This window comes from Podarcis cretensis, assembly GCF_951804945.1.
Source record: "Podarcis cretensis genome assembly, chromosome: 5".
NCBI classification, from domain to species: Eukaryota; Metazoa; Chordata; class Lepidosauria; order Squamata; family Lacertidae; genus Podarcis; species Podarcis cretensis.
The window spans coordinates 100,996,949-101,002,439 of NC_137174.1; positions in this window are offsets into that span (position 1 = coordinate 100,996,949).

Genomic DNA, 5,491 nt, shown 5'->3' on the forward strand with positions numbered 1-5,491 from the left:
CTTGTAACTTGAAGCCACGGGTTCGAGTCCTACCCTCCAGAGCAGGAGAAAACAAGCATGGGGCAGCCCTTCAGCTATTTGAAGATGGCTCTCCCATCTCCTCTCTGTCTCCTCTTCTCCAGGCTAAACATACCCAGTTCCTTCAAACACTCCTCATAAGGCTTGGTTTTCCAGACCTTTCCCTGTTTTGGTTGCCCTCCTCTGCACACCTCCCGGATAATCAGTATCCTGTTTAAATTGCGGTGCCCAGAACTGGACACAGTTATTTATTTATTTGGGACATAGCAACATCTTGGATCGTGTGAATTGGGTCAATTTGCCTTTAAATGCAAAGAGGGTCAAAAGTCTCCGCTTCCCTCCTGAAAGGGGCTTGAGTTTGGGAGTATGAGCAGCCTTGGCACAAATCAGTCGCTTAAGCCAAGAAAAAAAATTCCCTATAAGTTTGAATATCAATATACCGTATTTTTCGTCCTATAGGGCGCACCGGCCCATAGGACGCACCTCGTGGGTTTTTTTTGGGGGGGGGAATGAATAAAAAAATTTATTCCCCCCCCCAGCCGCGGCTGCTGCCCCAAGCCTTGCGGACACCTGCCCCAAGCACGTGGAGCCCTCCGGAGGGCTCCCCGTGCTTCGGGCGGCAAGCTGCCGCCCCAAGCCTCACACGCTCGGCGGGACCTCCTGCCGGGCGCGCAAGGCTTGCGGACACTTGCCCAAAGCACGGGGAGTCCTTGCGCACTCGGCGGGACCTCCCTGCTTTGGGCGGCAGGCTGCTGCCCGCAAGCCTTGTGAGCCCATGGGAACTCCTGCAGGGCTTGCAAGGCTTGCGGATAGCTTCCTGAAGCCTGGAGAGCGAGAGGGGTCGGTGCGCACCGATGCCTCTCGCTCTCCAGCCTTCAGCGATAGCCTGCACTTGCCCCATAGGATGCACACACATTTCCCCTTCATTTTTGGAGGGGAAAAAGTGCGTCCTATGGGGCGAAAAATACGGTACGTATCAAGACTTTGAGATTAGACCACTGAAGAAGCCTGGAAAATTATCTTGGGAGTGTGCTACCTGCAAGCCCCAGTAAAAGGGCAAATAGCGGACTCTTGATTACTTGGACTGCCAGGGTGAAACAGGTGCAAAAGGCCTTCACCCTGTCGTCTACAACTATCTGCAGTGGTACCTCTGGATGCGAACGGGATCCGTTCTGGAGCCCCGTTCTCATCCTGAAGTGAATGCAACCCGTGTCCATACGTCTGCACATGCGTGGGCCGCCGCTTCTGTGCATGCTTGTGACGTCATTTTGAGCGTCTGCGCATGCAGCAAAACCCGGAAGTAATGCACTCCGTTACTTCTGGGTCGCCGCAGAGCGCAAACCAAAAATATTCATCCCAAAGCTACTTCAACCCGAGGTATGACTGCATCTACAACTCCACTAGGAACTCTCAGCATTGTGAATAACACCGAACTTACCTTTCGTTGGTATCTTCATGAACTTATCTAAAAGACTGAGCTAAACATTTGAAAAACCTTTGAAACCAGACATTATAAGTTCATTTTAGGCTGGGTAGTTTGCAAGTCTCTGTGGCTTTGTTTAACGTTTTGCATTTTTCTCAGAAGGTTGATAACGTATGTATAATTATGGTTCTGTGTATATTAATCGCCAGTGTGTTGCATGAGTCGCACTACCCCTTGGCACACATCTGGGCAAGGGGATGATGCTGCTCAGATGATGCTGCTTGGCTGCCATCGCTGCCAAGCGGTTAGAAGAGGAGGGCGGCTTTCTGGAGCCCCCGAAACGGGTGGGTCTCTGGTCTTGTGCAGATGAGGAGCCGCTTGCCAAGAAGGGCTGGGTGGGCGCAAGAGATGCTTCTGTGGTTGCTACATCAACAAATCCCACGCACCACAGGTGTCTCCTCTGACTTGCTCATCACCCCGACAAGGCGGGCCGCTCCTCGGGACCCTTTGTGCTGGGCTGCATTCCCCAATTCCCTCAAGCTGCGTTGAGGCCTGCCTCTGTGTGTGTGTGTGCGCGCGCAAATTGCAGAAGTGGGATCGGCCAGCTCTTCTGCAAAAGGGAAGTCGGACGCGGTCTTGGCGGTGCAGGGAAGATGAAAGGCAGACTTCTGTCCAACGGCAGGCTCCTGCGGAGAGAGGGGGAGCAGGGAGAGAGTCTAGCTCTGGGAAGGCTCCTGCGTTTTCCAAAAAAAGAAAAGAAAGGAAACACACAAGGAAAGTACAGAACTGAAGAAGGGCCTTCTAGCTCAAGTCAAAGGGGGCAAACCCTTTGGTCCAGCATCCTGTTCTCACAGTGGCCAACCAGTTGTCCATGCAAAACCCACAAGCAGGATTTTTTTTATTGTAATACTTTTTAAAATTAAATTTTTCTGACACTTTCAAATAGTTTTGCTGTTTCATAAATTGACTTCCCACCCCCACTTCCACAGTGCTTCTACTCAAACCTTTTCTACTGCATTATGTCTTTTTAATAATAATAATAATAATAATAATAATAATAATAATTTTATTTGATTTTACAAATATAAAATTATAACAATACCAATTACATATCCATATTTAGAGATTTTTCCAAATCTCTAGACTTTCCACCGTCCCCTCCATGGATCCTATTCAACTGCATATTATTTCATAATCTATATTTTATGCCACTCTATTTTGTCCATAATATTTGCTGCCTTACAAGTGCTATTGCAATCCTGCCGATGTTTTCATCTGCTTACAGTTGTCTCCAAAATAAATTAGAATTTCCACCCATTCTTTTCTTGATTGAAGTGTTGGTCCTCTTTGTTCCTGAGCTTTCTACTGCATCATGTCTTTGTCTATTATAAAAAGTTTCTCTACTACACCTATTTTATCATATTTCTTCTCCTGATTTTATCTCGAATTCTGAGTGTGGTTTCATTTGACTGCTGTATTTTAAAAACATACTCCACAAACGTCCTCCATTCTTCTATGAAACAACTTGGTGAGGTAGGTTAGGCTGAGAGGCTTTGACTGACGCAAGGTCACCCAGTGAGTGTCATGACCAAGAATGGGATTCAAACCCTTGTCTCCCAGGTCCTAGACCAACACTCTGACCACTACACCACAATGGTTCTCACACCATGAGATTGGGTAGGCCAAGGAGATCATACCCTGCAACATTCCTCTGCTGAAAATAGGGACGTCCCATTCCATAATGATAATTTTACTGTTTGTACCCTACACATCTTCCGGGGTTGCCCCAGCCACTCTGGGCAGATTCCAACATATATAAAAACATAATAAAATGTTTAAAAAATTAGAAAACTTCCCTATTATGATGGCCTGGGACTCGGGCTCAGACTCGGAACCAGAGGGGTCTCAGTCTGCGCCAGATCCTTTGCCTCAGGCATCACCTGAACCAAGTGTGGGGCCTGATCCTGAAGAGCCCCAGTCTGCACAGGTTCCCCTGCAACAAACACCAGCTGGGCCGAGTCAGGGGCCTGATCCAGCCCTGGCTCCAGATGTGGGGATTCCCTCGTTGTTCCACTACCAGTTGGGTCAGGGGAGGCTGAGGTGGCCTCTGGGTCTAGTCACCCACCAACGTCTCCTGAGCTGCAGAGACTGAGGTCTGAGAGAAGGAGAGACCTGAGTACTTGCAGGAGGAGTGCTCCAATTCCAGCCAAAGGAGAACTACAGGCCTTATCTAGACTAGAACATCTCATTCTGATCAGACACTCGTTTCGTAAATTCCCATGAGTGCTGCAAAGTGGCAGCAGAAGGTCAAGAGACTTTCTCAGTAAGGAAGATATTTCTGGCTAATTGTCTGCAGATATTTCTGGCCAATTGTTCTGGCCTTCTTGTCCGCAGCAAGGGAGCTGTCTGGGGAGCAGGAACACTCTGCTCACTTTCTAGTCTGTTTCTGCAGCTTTCTAGACTTCTCTCTGTCTGGAAATCAGATTGCAGAAGTGTCTGCTGTGGTGGGCAGATTGCAGAACTGGCTACTGTGGTGGTTGGATTGGTTGCCAGTGTGGCAGCAAGAGGGGGCTCAGGAAATGATGGCAGAAGCCTTGCTGCAGAGGTTGAGGAACAGAAGGAGCAGGGATGCCACACCACCCTCACTCCACCCCCTGCAACTCGAAATGGGGCTGAGGTGGGGGAGGAATTGCTTGCTGCACACAGGAGAAGTCTCAGATCTCTGGGGTCTGCAGCCCTGAGCCAAGCTATAAACTCAGATAGCTTTAAAAGAGGATTGGACAAATTCATGGAGGGGCTACAAGTCAGGATGGCCATGTGCTGCCTCCACAGGGACCCTCGTACCTACAGGACCGCCTCTCCTGGTATGTCCCATGGAGGACCCTACGGTCTGCTAATAACAACACCCTGAAGATCCCAGGCCCCAGGGAGGTCAGACTGGCCTCAACCAAAGCCAGGGCCTTTTTGGTTGTGGCCCCAGCCTGGTGGAACACTCTCTTACAAGAGACCAGGGCCCTGCAAAATTTGACATCTTTTTGCAGAGCCTGAAAGACAGAGCTGTTCCGCCAGGCCTTTGGCCAGGGTTCATTTTCTCTTTGTATAAGAACAAGCACGAAGGAGGTTTCCCAGCTCACTCCCAGTTCCTTATAATATCAGTTGGTCCTGGCGAGTATTAACCACTTTCAATTTAACCTGAGGACTGCCATTTGTTTAATTTTAATTAAGGCATCTAGTTGGCTGCTGTGGGAACAGGATGCTGCACTTGATGGGCCATTGGCCGGATCCAGCAGGATCTTCTTAGGTTCTTAAAGGAACCAGCATCTCTTCCTCATCCCCCTGTCTTCCTTGCTAAGTCTGCTCATCGCTGCAGAAAACATGACCATGGACAGACAGGCTCCAGACCAGAGGGTTTCCCCTTTAATGATTTCTCCTCTCCTGGAAGGTGGGAAAGTCAGGCCGAAGAACTATGAAAGTCCTCAGTTGGCAGCTGGCACAGTATATACTGCAATCTGATGTCCTCCAGATGTTTTGGATGGTAACTCTCATTAGTGGGCTATGCTGGCTGGGCTGCAGTAGCCCTAGTGTCTCTTCCCTGAGATCTGTCCAGGGTTCTGAAGGACCTGTCTTGGACTCCACTCTTTTCTCCAGACCAGTGGTATTTGAGTGGGTACCATCTCTGCTCCCTGCTCTGACCCTTTGCTTCCCTTCCTGATCTGCTTCCTCCAGGCCTCACTTTGGGCTCAGCCTATCTTTCCCCCAAGGTTCAAACGTTGGGTCAGCTCCTTGCACCCTGTTTTAGAACAAGTGCTGACTAGGTCTGGTGGACTGGGACTGGTCCAACCAAATCTGATCATAAGCCATTGTAGGCTGCAGCAGCAGTGCTCAGTGCAGTTCCCTGTAGATGACCATTGGCCGCGTACCATGTCTGGTGAGGAAGGCTTCCTTTTTCCTGTCCTAATCTACTGCAAGGACATCTCATGGGCCAATTTCCTAGTCAGGCTATTTTGCAACTCTAGAGGAAGCCACCCAAAGAGTGATTTCCCAACAAAG